This window comes from Lissotriton vulgaris, chromosome 7 (assembly GCF_964263255.1).
Source record: "Lissotriton vulgaris chromosome 7, aLisVul1.2, whole genome shotgun sequence".
In the NCBI taxonomy this organism is placed as follows: Eukaryota; Metazoa; Chordata; class Amphibia; order Caudata; family Salamandridae; genus Lissotriton; species Lissotriton vulgaris.
The window spans coordinates 159,366,482-159,386,520 of NC_141695.1; the positions used below are offsets into that span (position 1 = coordinate 159,366,482).

A 20,039-nucleotide genomic window follows, 5' to 3' on the forward strand; every position below is an offset into this window, starting at 1 on the left:
TCATGAACTATCAGGACCTTGTTCTTATCTGCATTCAGCTTTGTATATATGTGGTATTTCTACAGTGTGAACCTAGCCAAAGGCAGCGGAGCACTGTACAGGATGAAAGGCAATTGCTGTCCATCCAGTTCCAGACCAATGTCATAAATTCCGTAAATGTTCCCTGAGGCAACATCAGCACTCACAAAAAACTTCTACTTCCCCTTTTCAAATCCATTCCTGTCATTCTATCTTTGCTCCAAACTCTATTGAACACAGTACAAATCAAGAGCAATAGCCTAAGAAAACTAATGCACAAGAAAAAAAGAAGTTGTACTAATCTACTACCCTTCGGTTCCACGATAACATGCTACTTATGGGAAAAAACGCTCCAATGCCTCGGTAGGAGTAGTAAACACTATACAATTTTCAATTCATGCATAATTGACACTGGGATAGAAGGGTCTGTTATTAATGTCGTCTCATATTAATGACATCTTATCTAAAAAGTATGCACTCAGTTGATCACAAAAATGTTGTGGAGGAGCCAAACCTACGGGACTTCTCGTCATATTTGTCAGATCCCTTCCAATAACAAAAATGTATTTTTATTTATTAACCCAGTTGTTAATCTTATTGTTGTAATGTTCTTGAATGGCGTCTAATATCAGAGGTTTGTAGGAAGCCAGACCTTTTTAGGTCGAGCCTACAGTCAGCGCTCATGCGCTTATCTGCAAGACTTGTTGTACTGGAGTATGGAAGAAAAGCCCCGCCCACTCCCCGTCCACACTTTTATGGCTTGTTAGTCACTCCTTAGTACTGCCTTTTTTTTTCTTTTTTAATCCTCATCTGCCCGACACACATCCCTTAGATGCGGAAGGAACCAACCAACAATCAATCTCACTGCCTCTGGGAGCAAGGCCCTGAAGATTGAGCCGCTTCACAACTTGGCAGAGAATTTTATGAGTTGATAGGAACAACCATACATCTTACGACGATGTCTCAAAGCAACTTCGTGCCTAAAAATTCAGTATATATATGTCGGAACCTGGGCAGACCACAATACTGAACTATTGAGTGGGTGGGCTTCATCATCGGATATTGGGGGGGGGGGGGGGGGGGAACCCAAAAGGACCTCACTTCCACTCTGTTAAAAGTTTCCAAAATGTGAGGTTCTGGGCTCTACATGATCTTCTCAGATCTACCTTGGAGGTTTCATATAATGAATTTAACCATGCTGAGTGGGTGGGAGGGGTGGTGTCCACCCAGTGCATGCATATCTGCCGTCTTGCCAGCAGAATAGCGTAAAACAGAAAAGATCGTGCTGTCCCAGTTATGTTCTGGTCTACACCAAGAATGACAAGTGGTAAAGATAAGGGGATGTCAGTTTTGATAATTGAGTCCAAAGTAACTTTGATCTCTGTCCAGAAAGTAGCTAAATGGGGGCAATCCCAAAACATATGAATGTCAGATGCTGAGGGCAGTTGGCATTTGTTACAGCATTTCCCCTCTTGAAATTTGGATAGACGTAAGGGAGTGAGATATGCCCGATGCAGGGTGAACAGATGGTTTCGTCTAAGCCAAGCGGGTTTTACCAATTTATATAAAAGCGTAAAAGATTCTGTCCAACTGTCCTCTTCTATTGCCGCAATTTCTCTCCCCCATAGCTGTTCTGGCATGTGAAAATCTCTATCTATCTCCTCATGTATAGACCAATACCAACAGGCCACCTCTTTGCCTCCCATCTGTTTTTCGGTTAACTGTTGTTCTAGTGGGCTAATTCTCCCAATGTTAGGGACTTTCCTAATTAATTCTCTGGCCCAACTACCAATTTGTAGGTATTTAAATCTTGATAATGTCAACCCTACTTTTTCCCTAAGGGCTTCCCACAATATCAGGATACCTCCACCAAGTAGATCACCCCATCTTGAAAGCCCAGCTGTTATTAGGGGGGTAGCCAGAGAGTCCTGCATACATGGTGGAAGACCGGGAGAGTCCCAAATTGGAGCATGATTAGAATAATACGCCAACCCCACTCTACGCTTAATTTGTACCCATGTCTTCAATTGCGTTAATAGAGTCTTCAACCTGACCTTCTTGAAAAACTTTTGTTCTCCGAACTTAAAGAGAAACCCATCCAATGGGAGGTTTGCCCCTACCAACATAGCTTTAAATAGCTTCCCATTTGAGGTGATGTCTGGTGTCTTCAGTAGCATTCTTGAATGGGAAAGCTGAAACGCCCAGGAATAATACTGTAGATCTGGGAGGGCCAGTCCACCTTTTTCCCTCCTCCTCCTCAATTTTTTCCAAGCCAACCTTGTGGCTTTGTAGCCCCATATGAAAGAGTTTATTTCTTGTTGGCACTTAAGAAGCTGTTTAGGGTCAAATGCGATGGGAATTGTATTAAAAATAAAGGTCAATTTCGGAAGGATGGACATCTTTACAATGTTGACCCTCCCATAAATTGACAGTCCAAGACCTACCCAGGATCTTAAAAGGGCCCTACACTCTTTGGCAACCAGGTCTAGATTTGATTTTGCCAATGCATCAATATCTTGTGTAATTTTGACTCCAAGATAACGTATTGAGTGAGTTGAAGGTGTCACCCCCACACCCGGATTGGCAATATTCCATGTCATCAACTCGGTCTTATCGGCGTTAATATCGTAGCCGGAAATAATTGACCAAACCTCACATCCAAGTCTGTTTGCCAGCACTGCCGCAAAGATCTTATAGTCGCTGTTTAGAAGTGAAATTGGCCTATATGAGCCACATTTAGCTGGGTCTTTCCCTGGTTTCGGAATCAAGACAATAATCGCCTCTCCCCAAGATTTGGGAGGATCCACACCATTTATTAGGATGTCATTAAAAAGTCTTGTCAGCACCGAAACTATTTCCGGAGCTACTACCCGCAATAGTTCGCCGGGAAGGCCATCCGGGCCAGTTGCCTTGCCCCTCTTCACCTTTTTGATGCATTCCCTCACTTCTTCCTCTGATATGGGCCTATCCAGACGATCTCATTGTTCAGAGCTGAAAGTGGGAAGGGTAATCTTCTCCAACCATCTAGAATTTGAGATGGGGTCCTCTAAGATTTCTTCCTTGTATATTTTTTGAAAAAACTCAAAAAATGCTTCCCCAATATCTTTAACAGATGATCTTTCACTTGCCTCGCCATCTACCATAATATGTTTTATATATTTTTTTGCCTGGTCCGATTTGATTTTTGAAGCGAGGACCTTACCTGCGGACTCACCATATTCAAAATTGGAGAGTTTACTTACTTCCCATTTTAGGGCGACCCTTTCCTGAAGAATATTTTCTAGTTTCTCTTTTAAACCCTTACGCTGTTCTTGTTCATATTAGTTCCGGTTCCTGAGCCGATATGTTGATCCAATAATGCAATGTCCCTTTCAATACTATTGATCTGAGCTCTGTAGATTTTCCCTCGATAAGAGGCCCTATTAGTTATATAGCCTCTTAAATAGGCTTTATAGGCCTCCCATACTATGTTTAGCTGGGTGGAATTAATATTTGTGTCCATGAAAAGTTTTGTTTCATGGATGAGAAGGTCTATTTCTTCTTCTTCTAAAAGAATAGTGCGGTCAAATGACCACAAGGCCTGAGAGGGTCGCTGGACCGATTGCAAACAAAAGAATATAGCGGAATGGTCCGATAAGTGTGAGGGCAAATACGTTATGTTCTTAAGGTGGTTTCTTAATGATAAAACTAACAAGCATTGGAAATGCAATAGGTCTCGCACCATTAGAGTTAGTGCTTTTAGAATTGTTTATGGGTTTTTTTTGTAAATGTTTAGCATTTTTGTTTCCTGTAGCCAATGCTAAAGTATTACAAATAAAAAAAGCCATAAACATTTCTAAAAGCTCTAACTGAAATGGTCTGAGAACTATTGCACTGTGTGAGGGTGAGGGTGAGTGTGAGTGAGTGTGAGTGAGTGTGAGTGAGGGTGAGGGTGAGGGTGAGTGAGGGTGAGGGGTTGAGGGTGAGGGTGAGTGAGGGTGAGTGAGGGTGAGTGAGGGTGAGGGGTTGAGGGTGAGGTGTTGAGGGTGAGGGTGAGTGAGGGTGAGTGAGGTGTTGAGGGTGAGTGAGGGTGAGGGTGAGTGAGGGTGAGGGGTTTTGGGTGAGTGAGGGGGAGTAGTTGAGGCTGAGTGAGAGTGAGGGTGAGTGAGAGTGAGGGTGAGTGAGGGGTTGAGGGTGAGGGGTTGAGGGTGAGGGGTTGAGGGTGAGGGTTTGAGGGTGAGTGAGGGTGAGGGTGAGTGAGGGTGAGGGGTTGAGGGTGAGTGAGGATGAGGGTGAGTGAGGGTGAGGGGTTGAGGGTGAGTGAGGATGAGTGAGGGTGAGTGAGGGGTTGAGGGTGAGGGGTTGAGGGTGAGGGGTTGAAGAATCATTTCAGACAAGATGGCTGGCTACTTAGTTATACCAGGATGAACATTTTTTAATTGCTGTTTGTTCAGGAGCCCAAGTGTCCATAAGGCAAGGTAAGTCAGCAAGTTTCACGCAATACCACTATTTTTTGTGAAGGTAAATATATAAAAAAATATAGGGACAAAATTCCTGTCATGCTGGTGCAAAGTTGCTATTGTTGGACAATATTTTTAAAAGCTTGCCCAAGTTACACCCGATTTGCAGCAATAAACAGATGCGTGCATTAGAAAGTATTATCATCAATTAAATGCAAGTAAACAAATAATGTTTTTGTTGATTTGAACGTGCAAAGCAATCTTGCGCATACCAAGCATTTGCCAAATTTGCAAGGTGCAGAACAGAGCATGAGGCTCACTCCAAGAGGGCACCATGGCAATGTGAATTTACCTTCAGATAATGCGTCATTGAAAACCACCCCCCTTGGCGCCGTAGCCAATAACATGCGGGCTAAACCTGAGTACAGCAAGAACATTGTTAAGGCCGTAGCAGCAGATGGATGCAGAGAAGCATTTCAATGGATCGCCCAAGCTCACACAAGCCGCTGGCGTTGTTTTACTTGCGTCCATTTACTGGCCTTTAGCAGCTTTTAAAACTGTGTCACGAGATTAACACAAAAATACTTTGGTTTTTTTCCTGGTCTCTCACTATCCGTTCAGCAAATGTATCACATTTTAGTTTTCAGAGAGGGCTGGCTGATAGTAGGAGATATGTTTTCATGTTTTCGAGTTTAGATCTACAAATCAGGCTCTAGCAGAAATCAATTTAGTTTAAACAGATGATACTGTGAGTAAAAGTTACATTTAAACCATTCACTGTATCATTGTCTGTGTTTTCGTGCGTGAAATTAATTAAATTGTTCGGTCCGTCGGTCAATTTAAAATTGCAGTCTATTTTTGAAGCATTTCTCAGCTTGGAGTTTTTAAAATATGGTCACCCTAGTTCAGGCTCCTACCCTACGCTAGTTTAAAGCACTCCGACTAACCCTCAATAGCCCTCCTTATACAGGCCCCTTCCGTTGCAATCTTTGAAAAGCCCCCATCTCCCTGCTGTGGGAGCCGGAGGATAAAGACTGGAAAGGCAGCTCCTCCCAGAGCTCTGAGATTGCTGACATGGCCGGGCTGCACGCTCTGTTCCTGCTGTTGGTGAGTGTTTATTTCACCAGTGTTAAAAGGCTGCCTCAATTCCGGTGTACTCTCTTCCCTGGTTAGAGGTTGGTGTCTTGTTTCAAGAGAGGAGTTTTCGGACGTGGAATAAAAACATTTTTTTCCTGCACTAGTTGGAAGCGCTAAAGCAGATCCCTCCATCAGGAAAAGAGGCGTGCCACAGGCTGCTAAAGGCCAGTAAATGGAGGGAGAGCGGGCTTTAGCACGGCGTCAGTGTTGGCATTGATGGGGGGTAGGGGGGAAGTGGGGATTTAAAAAAAAATGCGACACGGCGGGCAGGGGAGGGGGCGGAGCGGGTAAAATAAACAAACGAGACGGAGGGAAGAGAGCGGAGGGGGGAGGAGAAATGCGACACGGCGGGAAGGGGAGGGGGCGGAGCGGGTTAAATTAAACAAACAAGACGGACGGAGGAGAGGGGAGGGGGGAGGAGAAATGCGACACGGCGGGAAGGGGAGGGGGCGGAGCGGGTTAAATTAAACAAACAAGACGGACGGAGGAGAGGGGAGGGGGGAGGAGAAATGCGACACAGCGGGAAGGGGAGGGGCGGAGCGGGTAAAACAAGACGGACGTGCACGCGCTTTTAAGCTCAATGCGCATGCGCATTGAGCTTAAAAGTCACGGGCACTGCAAGGAATCGCCACGATTCCTTGCAGTGGATAAAGAGTGGATAAGCCCCTATAGTCTCGCTTGCTCGATGCGCATGCGCATCGACAGGCGAGACCTAAAAAGGGCGTAATCAATCCTTGATTTATGATTATATTTGTACTCCTTAGTACTGCCTTGTCTTCATTTGTAACCTCCTATGGCTACTGGCCCTTTTACTTCTGTTGTTACACAGAACCTGGTATTTAGTCTGTAAAGACTACTTTCTTTAATGAGTTTTGCCTACTGTTGGCACCATTCATCGTGCAATGGCACGCTTTCACTTCCCAAGCAGCCCATCACTTCTGTCACTTGTTTTTGTAACAAACTCATTTTATCTTTCTCCCACCCCTTCAGAGATGCCATTTATTTATTTTTAATTTAAGGTGCAAGACCCGGATTTGCTAATAATTACAGATGCAGAGCCCATGCCAAGGTTCGAACGCTGGTCATCCAGCTCCAGAGTCGGAAGCTCTAACCGCTGAACTACAACTTCTCCTTCTGAGAGCAGCATACAGTTCTCTCTCCATGCTTGTTCTTTTTAACTTCAGCTGGGAGCACTTCACTTCCCATGCTCGCTAAGAGTCGTGCTGTGCCATCCTTACTATGTTGTGCCTTTGTAATGACGAGTGTGGAGGAGTCCCAGGCTCCTAACAGTTCAATGAGCCATGCCTTTAGCCTTCCTATGCCTCGTTATACTCCTCCCCCCGCTTTCCATATTTGTTTATTTTGCCTACTGGTGTAATGTTCCCTGAACCCCCAAGGAAAACGCTGCAGCTACTGTGTAGTTACTTCTTGTTTATTAACTATTTATCCCTAAAGAGCGCCGAGCCTCTGCTGTTCGTACCAGCTCTTCGCGCCAATGCCTAGCGCGATGCGCGCGCAGCCCAACATGGCCGCCGGCACGTCACGTCGCCGACGTGACGTGCAAACACTAAACTGCTTCTCTACATATCTCCCCTTTTTCCAATGCAGAACAATTTAACTTACAGTCCGCCGTTCATGTCATAGTCTCTGAACCTTGCTGGCTTGACCACCGCTCTACCCCTCCGAGTCAGTCTTACCGGGGTAGTGGGGGCCTCTCCTTCACTGCTTCCTCCACTCCATGGCGCAGCCGCGCTTCCCTCTTCTCCACTAAGGTTCTCTCCGCTCGTCTGCTCCTGGTCACCGTCACCAGTCTTTTCTCTTTGATGTTCTCCTCCTCTCACTTCAGGTTCTGCCTCCAGATGTTCTTGTTGAACAGTTCCATGTCCCTCGTCTCTTAAGTCTGCACCGTTTTGGTCCCAACTTATAATCTTGTTGCATCTCGCCATGCGGTCTTGCGACCATACGTTTCCGTCACATAGCAAGGCCGCTCTGCCCAGTACTTCCTTCACCTGCATGGGCTTGCTGTATTTACTCTTGCCTTTTCTTTGTAGCGTGGCCAACTTTACTCGTACCCATTCTCCTTTTTCCAGTCCAGTGTCCTTCACGTTTCTCCGTTTATCGTAGTGTTTGGTGTAAGTAGCTTGGGCTTTCTCCAGGTTTGCTCGTACCACTGCTGGGGACCATTCACTCATTACTGTTTTCTCTTTCCACACCCGATTGTCTTGGGTGAACGGTTCGCAGCCTCTCAATATCTGGAAGGGGCTATAGCCGGTCCCTGTGGGGGTGATCCTGTACGCCCACACCATGTGACATATCTCCAGTCCTTGTTGTCAGAGATGGCGGCTTGGACCGACCCCATCACCACTCTGTTAAAACGCTCTACTAGTCCGTTCCCAGCAGGGTGGTAGATGGATGTGTGCTTTGCTAGGATGCCATTTCTTTGTATGAAATTGTTCCATTTTTCCGATCTGAATTGGGGACCATTGTCACTGAGGGTGGACTTTGGGATATCTTCCCTCACAAAAGTGTCTGCTAGAAATTTTTTGATGGTCTCAGTGTCCATAGCCTCGTCTATTTTCAATTCCGGCCACTTCGAGTACCTGTCCACAAGGACACATACGTACTTTTGGACTCCATGTACGTCTAAGATCGGGCCAAGGATATCTACCGACAGCTCCTCCCATGGATTTCTCGGGGGTCAAATTTGCCCAGAGCTGGGCGCAGAGGTTTAAGAGTCTTGTCTGCACCCTGGCATCGTGAACATTCTCTGACATGTATCTCGGCCTTTACATCCATTCCTGGCCACCAATAGTTTTGCTTGGCCCTCAATTTCAGTTTGCCAATTCCCAGGTGTCTCTCGTGGAGCATGTCCAGTAGTCTGGGGATGATGTTTGCTGGGGGGATGACTTTTTCTCCCCTGTACACAAATACTCCGCGGTCGTCCATCGACATCTCTTCCCTGACTTCAAAGTATGGGTTGAGTTCCCCGCGGGTCTGTCTCTTGTCAGGCCATCCCTGGGTGATATATGACTTCACTTCTTGTAGGATCTGGTCTTCCTTGTACGCCTGTTCCCATTCTTGAAGGCTGATGGTGTTTTCTTGGTCTTCCGTGAGTGCTACCCATTCTTCCGTTCCCGCTTTGTCTTCCTCACTCAGTTCCATGGCTGCTGCTATGCTCAAATAGTCGGCCACTCTGTTCTTGCTGCCTGGGAGATACTCCACATCGTACCTGAATTCTAGCACTTTCAGCGTCATTTTGGAGATTCTGGGCGTGGCGTCGGCGTGCCCACTTGATGTCAGCACTTTCAGTAGGGGTTTATGGTCCGTCCTCAATTGGAACCGTGTGCCCCATAGGAACTGCCTGAATCTGGTCGTAGCCCACACCACAGCTAACATTTCTTTTTCTATTACACTGTACTTCTTTTCTGTCTCACTCAGCGTGCGGGATGCAAAGCTGAGCGTCTCCATCCTTCCTTGCCATCGGTCTTGCATGAGGACAGCTCCCAGTCCTTTATCGCTGGCGTCTGTGGGTAAAACTGTCCTCCCTTGGGGGTCATACCCTTGGAGTGGTATCGCTCCTGCTACTTCTTTCTTGACTACGTCAAATTTCTTTTGTGCTTCTTCTGACCAGCGAAATTCCGTATTGTCTCTTGTCAGCTGCCTCATGTGATGGGTCTTGGAGGCGAAGTGTTGCACAAACTTGCTATAATACTCCGCCATTCCAATAAATGACCTAACCTCTTCCTTGCTGGTGGGTGGAGGTGCTTCACAGATCGCTTTCACGTTCTCTGCTTTCGGAGTCACTCCTCGTACTCCTATTTCGTGTCCTAGGTAGGTCACCGACTCCATTCCAATCCGGCATTTGGTCCATTCCGCTGTGAGGCCCTTTCTCTTTAGTATTTTCAGAACGTTTCCCAGTTTCACGTCATGGTCGGGTTTCTCTCCCCCCATCACCAGGATGTTGTCCTATAAGTATTGGACGCCGGCTGTGTCTTTGAACAATTGGTGCATCAGCTTCTGGAATACTGCTGCCGCCGAGGCTAGCCCGAACTGCATGCGGCGGAACTGATAACACTCAAAGGGGGTGATGAACGAAGTGAGTCTGCGGCTCTCTGGGTTAAGTGCGATCTGGTGGTAGGCTGAGGTCAAGTCTATAGTGGAGTACCACTTGATTCCCCTGGTGCTGGCCAGCATCTCCTCTATTCTGGGTAAGGGGAACCTCTCCACCACGATGTTCTTATTTAGTTCGCGCAGGTCGACGCACAGCCTGACATTGCCGCTGGGTTTCTTAACTACCACCAGAGGCGCCAGCCACTCAGCACACATGATGGGCTCAATGATCCCCTTTCTTTCTAGGTCCTGAAGTTCTTCTCGTACTGCTTCCCTCACAGCCAAAGGGACATTTCTCGCTTTGTGGGCCACCGGCACGGCGTCCTCTTTCAGAATGATTTTGTTTGAGAACTTCTCCAACCTTCCCACCGTGCCACCAAACACCTTGGGGTATTCACTCCTCCATCTGTCGAGGTCTGGCCATACTTCCGGTTCCGTAAGCAGTATTTGCTCCTTGCCTCCCGGATCTAGCTTGATGCCTAGGTCGCCTTGGTCTAACCCTCCGAGGACCGAGGGGCCCTTCTCCGACACATAGAGCTTGCAGTAAGCGGACCGGCCTCTAAATTCAAAGTCTAATGGTCTGAATCCTGCCATTGGTATGCGGTCCCCATTGTACGTGACTGGGCGGATGTCCAGCTTCTCTAGTTCTGTGCCTAGGTGCGGAGCGAATTTGTCCTCCCATACCGCTCTCTGGACAATGGTGTAGGGTGAGCCTGTGTCAGCCACCACACTTATTGTAACGCCTCCTATCGACATCTCCAGGACCGGTTTCATCGTCCTTCTGCCATCGACGCCCAGAACTTGGCCATCCATGCTCAACACCTGATCGTATATGCAGAGTACTGTTACGACATCCTCCTCGGTCCCGTCCTCTTGGTCGTCGCTTCCCTGTCTGACGTATCTCACTGTGCCTTTGGAGGCCTTCTTCCGACATACCTTCTCGTAATGGCCGATTATTCCGCAATACATGCATTTGGTACGAAATGCTGGGCACTTCCTGTCGTGCGCCTCGTGTGACCAGCTCCCACGCCTGTAGCATGACTTCCTGACGTTTCCCGCCTGTTTTCCCAGGGGACCTGCGTTGCCTTGCCATTTACTGGGTCCCTTCTCTGACGACTTCTTGCCCTGGTGGTCTCTGCGGGGCCCTTCGTCATCCACTTTGTTCACCATGACACTGGGCGTTGTCTCTTTCTTCGTTGCATCCGCACACCTGCGTGCCAATTCAGCTCTTTTGACGATGACCATCACTTCCTTTAGGGTGGCGTCCCCACTGGCCCATAATTTGTCCTGTACTGACGTGCACGTGGTGTGCATCACCACTTGATCTTTAATGAACTCCTCCTCCCAGTTGTCGTATCTGCAAGTGGACGCCAGCTGCTTCAGTGCCGCCACGTATTCTTCCACCGTCTCTCCCGGGCGTTGTTTTCTCTGCTGGAAGTTAAATCTATCCACTGACACACACACTGCCAGCCTGAAGTGTTCATTCAGGTCATCAATTGAGTGGGCGTAAACGTCATCATCCGTACTTGCTCTCTGTTTTGGTACTAGGCTTTTGTAGATTCTCAGACCTTCCGGGCCTAGGTTAAGCAGCAAGATGCGTTTTTTTTCTCGTTGGTTTAAATTGTTCTTCATTTTCGTATTCCAAGACTCCAATGAAATTATCAATATATTCTCTCCAGACCTCCCACTTCATGAGTGGTTCGCCGGGTCTGGGTAGAAACTGCACCGGCGCCATTGCATAACCAGCTTGCGCGCTCATCTTCTCGCTCTTGACCGTGGGTTGCGCACTTCCTTGGCTTCCTTGGCTTCTAGGGCTTCCCGGCATGTTGTCTAGCTCTACCTTGCTTGTATGGGCTTGGGGACTACATGCGTCAGCCCCCTCGCTCTTTTTTGAGCTATCCAGCGCGGTTCCCCTTGTATGTGGGTCGTGGCGTAGTCTGGCGCGCTTGATTTGCTTTACTGGGGTCTGTCCACCCTCTGTGGTTTCTCTGTCCTACCCCTCTGGGCACTCTTGGGCTCTGCCACACTCTTTAGGGTACCTGTGTGGTAGCCGTTGGTCTTCGTTGCCCTCTGTTCCTCAGGGTACCTGGCTCCGTGTCCTGCTTGATGCTGGTGTTCCTGGTCACCGGTGTACTTGCTGTCTCCCTCGGTGCTGTTTCCTTGTGGTGGGGGGAGGCGGGGGGACTTAGCATCCCACCCTCGTCGCCATTGTAATGTTCCCTGAACCCCCAAGGAAAACGCTGCAGCCACTGTGTAGTTACTTCTTGTTTATTAACTATTTATCCCTAAAGAGTGCCGAGCCTCTGCTGCTCGTACCAGCTCTTCACGCCAATGCCTAGCGCGATGCGCGCGCCGCCCAACATGGCCGCTGGCACGTCACGTCGCCGACGTGACGTGCAAACACTAGACTGCTTCTCTACAACAGGGTGCTCCCACTGTGCCGCAGTGTGCATGCATACAATACTTAATACACATTAAAAATAGGTTGTGGGGTGCTATACTGAGTCGCCCCCTCATCAGATATGCTCTGGGCAGTTCAATTGTTGAAAGCTTCTAGCAGACGGGCAACTCCAGGACTTCCACTGTAAAATGCGGCTCTGCTTGAATTACTTGTTTATATTTCTTTACTTTTCAGAGCTTTTTAAATTAAATATCGCCGGAAGGAAAAGAAGTTGGCATTGGCCCCTTTCTTATATTAAAGATGCTGCAGGCCGCCTGTTTCGGGTCCCTTGGCTGAGCTGGAAGGGGAGGCGCTGCAGATCTCCTACCCAAGTGTGCTATGAAGTGCGGGCTCAGAGCTGCTGGGCGCCAGGAACACGATGACCGAGCGAGGATGTGGCCTGATGGAAAATAAAGTGCTTGGTCAGCAGATTTCAAGGAACTTAGGGGCACATGCATCAAGCGATTTTGGAATCGCAAACGGTGCGAATTGCAAAATTCGGCCGTTTGCGATTCCAAAATCACTTTTTGTGATGCATCATTTATTTTTCATGTTTCGCAATTTAAGAAATCACAATTTTTTGCTATTTCTCAAATTGCGATAGCATTTAAGAAATCGCAAATATAGCGATTTCTTAAATGCTATGCATGATTAATTTTATTTTGCGAATTCGCAATTTTGAAGGAAAAATTACCATGAAGTAAACCTTCATGGTAATTTGCGAAAAGTTTCAAAAATACAAAAAAATGCATTTTTGAAACTTACATGTTACACACACACATGCCCTTGGGACGTGTGTGAGTAAAATGTACTTGCATGACACTCCAGGGGTGCAGGGTGGGGTCCTTTGGACCCCCCCTGCACCCTTGAAATTGCATTTTCATTTTGCGATTCCTTAATTGCGAATTCGCAAAATGAGAATGCCTTCCCATTGATTCCTATGGGCCTCTAGGCCCATACAAATCGATGTAAAGCGATTCCTTATTTGCGATTCGCAATTAAGGAATCGCAAATAAGGAAAATTAGGAAATCGCAAAAAAAATTGCAATTTTTTGATGCACAGGAATTTGCGATTCCTAAATTGAGATTCCTTAATTTTCGCAATTTAGGAATCGCAAATTCCTACAATGATGCATGTGGCTGTCAAAGACGAGAAAGGGCAAACTTTCTGTACTTTCTAATAGGCTCACAAGAAGCTGCATGAGAGCCGGTTAAAGATTGTCCAGAATGCTAAGGGTCCCGGAAGTGACACTGTACAGTCTTTGATCTCTTACATCACAGGTCTAACGCACCAAACCCCCCAATTTGCACCCACAGCCTCCCAAGAGCCACCTGTTTGTTGCAAAATGGCTGGGAGCAGGGCCAGAGAGTACAAATGGTAGTTGGCTCTCTGAGCTGTGCTGACATCTGTTCTTTCAAGACCCTTGACCTAGTGGTGTGAGAGGCGGTGGCAGCCACCACAGAAATGCCTTCCACTGGGTATACTGGTTAGTTCCAACATCAGCAACACTCCCATCCCACATACAGCAATATCATCAGTAAATAAACCACACAACACATTGTGGAGAAAATTGCTGCAGGTTTTTTTGCATAACAATATGCCAAACATGGTGGGTTATCTTACGGGCAATCCAAGGACAGGCAGCCCCTCTGCCACTTGCCCGCCTGATTAGCCAAATTGCACTGTGGCCTTAGCCAATTGGTGCTTACCAATTTTAGGGGAGGGGTAAACCCTCTCACCGGTGGACCGCCAGTCCACCCCCTTACTCACGCTCCGAGGGGGCGGAGCATTCTAAGGCAACCCCCGGTTGCTCAGGCTTACAACCGCCCATAGGACTAGCGGGGCGCACTCGCTCCTCCAAGGTTCAGTGCGAGGACTTACTGAGGATATTCGGCATTTGCACCCTGGTGTGCTCCTGCCGAGGGTACCCTTCTGTACCTTACAGCCTCTGGATCGCCTGCAACACAAAATAACATGTTAGTATACATCTCCCACCCCAAACCCTGCACATATGCAGGGTAAGCGTTAGGGAGGGAAACAGCATAAGGGGCAGCCACAAAGAGGCCGCCAGATCGGCGGGGAGAAGCACTTATACTACATACCCCCCCCCACCCCTCACCGGAAGTGACGAGGCACGCGGTTTCTAGTGGCTCCCTAACAACTGGACTGACTTGTGTGCCCTCATGTGGCACTAAGGCGACCGCCCTCTTATAGGGTCCCCTTTGTGGACCACGGGCAGCCAACATAACCTCCGTGCCAGGACCTAACCTTTATTTTTGCATGTCTCCTTTCCAAACATGCTGGGAGGTTTCTAGATGGTGTGGTGTCCAGGGGCAAATTTCGCAGGGCGGTTCACACCTCTCATTTCGCCTTGGGTGCTCTGGAGACAGGAAACCTCAGGTAAGTGCTGACCACCCTCATCTGGGCATCCTGAGACGGCTGACATTGCCAGCATCGCCCAGTCACTGCTAAGCACCCAGCAGCTACTTGCGCAATTATTACTTTCAATTCCTGACCTCGGCTCAACATTGTGTGATTTTCGGAAACTCACTCAATCTTCTTGCCTCCAGTACTATAAAGCGCTTTATTGCCAGTGTGAGCTGTAAGAATGGTTCCAACATTTGTTTTGCCGTTTTATTTAGGGTAAAATCGACCCTAGGAGGTGGACCACTTTGCATGAGCACAGGTTACATTGCACAATCATTTTTGGTAGGAACCGGGTGATTGAGTGATTTACCCAGAATCCCAGAATGTTCAGCCAAGGCAGAGACTCAAGACTGGTTTTCCAGCTCCGAAGTCGGCAGCTCTGGCCATCACACCACATTCATGGTTCCATTTTAGGCGGCCGCTAACAGGAGATATGGTCTCTTGCAAGCTGCTTCTTGATGAGAGCCCCAGCACTTATTTTTTTACAAATTAACCACTGAGTAGTAGGAGAGGAGGCCACACCAAACGGTGAGTAACTGGTCATATGGAACAAGTCACGTGTCATGAAATGTCAAGCTACATAAATGTTATGTGTGCCTTATACACTTCCTGCTCGTTAACTTTCATTAACACCTTGAATGCTACAGCAATTCATCCCGGATGCTGACCTCCCTTGAATCCCATTGTTCATGAGCACACGAGCAGTGTAGCATGGATGGGGTTAAGTGTGTTTCTAATACGAGAACACACTATATGCTTGTTATTACTAACAGGAGGTCATTAAAGTGCACCATGTGCCCTCCTTATTCCACATTTAACTGTTCCCTGCCCTGCAGTTAGTGCCACCCTCAACGTGTGACAGATAGCGCACCTCTCGGCACATCAATGAATGACTGCCCCTGTAGCCAACAGATTTGTAGTGCACGCGCCCCCTTCATGTAGTGAGTGTCTTGTCGCAAAGTGCACACATTGTCACATAATACAATGCACGTTACCCCCTATTAATGTCCCTCTGCAGCACCCGTTCTTCCGAACTAGTGAGTGGGTGACTTCACTGCTGCTTCTGTTTTTGGTTTTCTAAACCAAATACCTGTGCAATACCCATTAATAAGAACAAAAAATGTAATTTACATAAAGCACAAGATGGTTAATCCTAAAACTGAAAATGAGTTCATCCATTCCTAAGTCAGCTGCTTTGTCTGTTACGCTACTCCACTACAAACAAAAAAAATGAGTAAAAACATTATCACTTACAATGCCAATAGCTCTAACATTCACAAATGCGACACCAATTGCATTGCAAATGCTTGTTTAAATTTAGCTTTGGCAGATTCATTATAGTTCCTTTCCCAGTTTCACTTTAATTGGCGTCACTTCATTTTAGCTGTTTTACTCCTTAGAGGAACAAGTCATATAGTCGTTTAGAGGTGAGGGCGAGTGCATAGTGCTGTATTTTAAGCTTCTACTTAGTTTAAAGTATGTAACTAGATTTTCGAAGGGTATCATTAAATCCTTCTTTGTTAACTATGTTCCACTGGCAGAGTGATACCGACGGCCTCATTTATGAGGATTTGGCGTACGGCAGCGCAGCATGTCATTTGCTGCACTGCCTTACGTCAAAGTGAAAAGGCAGGAATATACCATATTTAACCAATTCAGCGCATTCCTGGCCTTCTCCCAGTGGAGGCGCCATTTTGGCAGCCTAATGCTAACACCGGCATCCTTGCACCATGGAGTGGAAAGTGCACCTCTGCGCTCTGGCTTATTCCACTCTTGTCCACATAAATCCAAAGAAGTATATGTAAGCGGAGGTAAAACAGAGCAGTTTAATCACGCTTAAGCGGGTCCAAACCAACAAAGAAAACCCTGTTCCGTGAAGGGAATGAACAACTGAAAAAATTATTCTTTCATATTTATACTATATTTCAAACAAATCTGTGTGCAGACTCCCCTCCCCACCGCTCCCCTAATCCATTGGAAATTTCCTTCCGATTCTTCATACAAAAAGAATAGCTAACCACACTAAGTTTTCAAGTTGATTGCCAGTTGGATGGAAAAACAAGTAGCTTTACATCTCAGAGAAGCGCCATTCGGTACTTATCCAAGGGCATGGAGAGTAAAAGAATGCACAATGTCAGCACGTTATGGAAACATTTCTCAGAGAACGTTGTACAAAGTCAGGTAGATTTAGAAAATATGTCTGCACTCGTGTTAAGATCATATAAATGTTTCCTCAATGGTGCAAGGGTGTCTGTGTTGTTGGCTGGATTGTTTTTATGCAGGATGGGGTACCTTCCTGCACTAACAATCCATATATACCTTTTCCTTTTTAGGTGTTGCCTAGCGTTGCTGCGCACATGCGCAGCTCGCTTTGCGAGATTTATTGCTAATGAAGAGTTTTAGAAAAGGGCTTGAAGCCCTGCCCCTTATTTCCATTGGCTGGCATCACCGTTTATGTTAAACGGTGGCCTGCCATCTGAAATTAGCTTTCTGGGGTGCCTCCTTTTCGCTTTTTTGTCTGGCCCATTGGCTCGCCTGCTTCACTGCTGTTGTGAAGGCTTTTATCTTTTTGTTTATTTAACAAGCAGATAAGAAAAGTCTTCACGACAACTGTGACGCACGCAAGTCAGTGCTCCGGGATTCCTGCAACCACGCTGCCTTCGCTCCTGGAGCATGCACCAGTCTGCTCTGTGATTTGTTGGTGGCAGGCAAGCACAGAGCTCAGAAGCGGAAGGGGTCACGGGGAGCACAGGGGTATTCCGGCAGACTGTGGGGCTAGTATCTCTGAATAAAGGAATGTCTTTACCCTTGAGCATGTGTTATTGTTTCTAGTTAATCTCCCCATGCCTAACAAAATCAATGTTCCTTCTATAAAGCCACTGGTGCTCATGTAAAGCGCTCGGATACTTTCAGTCGAGTCCGCGCTATATAAAAAACTCCTATTTTATTTTTAATAAACATCAGTGACATTAATACTTATTTGCATCGTCCCAAGTCTCATTTGGAAATTTTAATGTAGCATTCACTGGCAAAGTCACACAGAATCAAGCACATGCTCTCCGCACACTCCTTCTGCATTGGGAGCTCGGAGAGCGAAGCTCGTGCAACTGTGAGAATCACCAAGAGGGCAGCCTTTTGGCGCAAACACGCGCCACCATTTTAAAATCTCCTGTCCTGGCTTTTACTTGTTTTTCAATTGCAGGCTGCTAGTGCCTGTTTTTACACTACAGCCTCTCAATATAACGTTCTGTGCACAGCGATGCTCCTCTGATTCGTGTCCGGGTGTTATTTGTTCTCTGGGTGCACGTGAAGCACATGCTCTCCGCACCCTGTAGACACCCTCAACATCCTGTAATCCTGGGCAAATAGTTAATCTCCCTGTGACTAACAAAATCAATGTTCCGTCTGTAACGCCACTGGTGGTCATGTAAAGCGCTCAGATACTTTTGGTCAAATCCGCGCTATATTAAAAAAAACTCCGAAAAAATAATTAATAAACACCAGTGACATTATTACTTAGTTGCAGCGTCCCCAGTCTCATTTGGAAATTTCAATGTAGAATTCACTGGTAAAGTCACACGGAATCAAGCACACGCTTTTCGCACCCTCTCTCTGCATTGGGAGCTCGGAGATCGAAGCTCATGCGACTTTAAGAATCTCCAAGAGGGCAACCTTTGGGCGCTTTGCTGACTGCACACCAAGCGGGGAAGAATGGGGCAGGTTTTTAACACGGTGTTTCTTACTGAGGATTCTACTGGAATTTTTTTTTGAGATCTTGTAAAAACACCAGATACCCTGCACAGCTTTGTAATGCTATAGTTTATACATTACAAAGATCTTTTTGTGGTTTAGGATGGATATATACAGCATGAGCTCTTGTGATTAACGTGTCCTGCTGGGCCTACCCACAGCAATAGGATATGGCCTAATGGCTAGAACAGTGGACCTTGAAGTTGGGGGACCGGGTTCTAGTCTCAGTAAAAACCCTCAACATCTTGTGGTCCTGAATGGCGTGTTTTTATAACTTTAAAACTAAAACTATAACAGCCCTAATTTTGAGGCATTATGATTTACTATGTACAAATCTCTTCACTCTTATGAAAGTTTACTTTTTCAATGTACGCCCAGTAAGTGCTGCTTCTAGGCGCTACCGTATACTTTATCTGTGACAGGGCAGGGTGTCTCTTCTCCTGCTCCTAATCTCCCGTTCCACTCTGCCTCGGGCTGCAGTGCATTGTGGGTTTATCTACCCCCACTGAACCCTCCAAACTGCCTATTTAAAATTAAAATGCCACAACAATGGGCAGTGACCACACCTCGCTGAACAAATGCATTCAGCAGCAGTAAAAGAAAGGGTCTGATGCCAGCAGCGCCGAGGTGGAGGCATGGTGGCTCGCAGGAGGGGACGCGGGGATTTGAAGTCTGGAGCTAAAGGGATAGGAAAGAAAGGATGACTACGCATTTGTTTAGTGTACACAGTAAATGAATTGCGTCTCAGAAGCTACAGAGGCGAAGCGGCCAAGGCTGAAGATTGAAGTTTAGGATAAAGGTGCATTGAGAGAGATCTGGTGCCCATCAAGCCATAGTTTAATGGACAACGTTGGGTGCAAGGGCAGCGCTCAGTGTGGTCTCAGTATTGGAACATGGGAAGCTGCTTCTGAGCACTACTGAGGCTCCATGGCACAGCTGTTTGGGGGTCTCTGTACTGGAAGAGCAGGAGGCACACACTTCGGGACTGAGGAGCATTACAGCTTTACTTTGTCAAACTTTAACAACAGAATAGCAAGCTTTGCAGGTCCGGTTTGCCGCAATTCAAACCTCGCTCAATCAATGTGAGACACATACCATTGTGTAGGTTGAACCAACCTGCTGGAAGAACCAATCCAAAGCGGAATTCTAATGATGACTGCTAACCTTTAACCAGCATTTCCAATGCAATAGGTCTCGCATTTATGCGAGTCTGAGCTATTGACCTTGCAAATAACAATGCGTTATATATTTCTTTTCATTTTTAAAACATAAATGAAAGGCATTCTCATTTACAATGGCAACAGCTTAAACTTGTTTTAAGGCATTGCCATTTAAAATGCCAATAGCCCCAAAACTCGCAGTTGCGAGACCTATTGCATTGTAAATGCTTGTTCTATTTGTGCTTCATAATGCAGCACACATGAAAAGAGGAATAAACGAGGAGCTATTAAATTATTTCTCCTCTTTACACCTCACCTCGAGAGGCGTACATTTTTGGCGCATCCCCAGGTTTACAGGGTCTTGCAAATCTGGGGAAGCATCAAAATCCATGGGCGGTATGTGGCAATAGCCTCTGCAAAGCCCTTGGCATGTGTCCAGAGTAAGTCCCTGCAGCGATCTGCTCTGCCTCGCCTTGCTCCATATTTTTGGAGACCATTCAAAACCATGTAAAGTAGCTTTGCATGGCTTGCGATCTATGGGATTTCATAAAAAGTGA

The 20,039-nt window shown here is 46.8% G+C and overlaps 1 protein-coding gene across 1 annotated transcript in view; it reads left to right on the top strand.

The window, feature by feature from the left end:
• Positions 1–20,039, top strand: part of LOC147701056 (interferon-inducible GTPase 5-like) — an 84,109-nt gene that overhangs the window by 60,217 nt on the left and 3,853 nt on the right. The window lies entirely within an intron of this gene.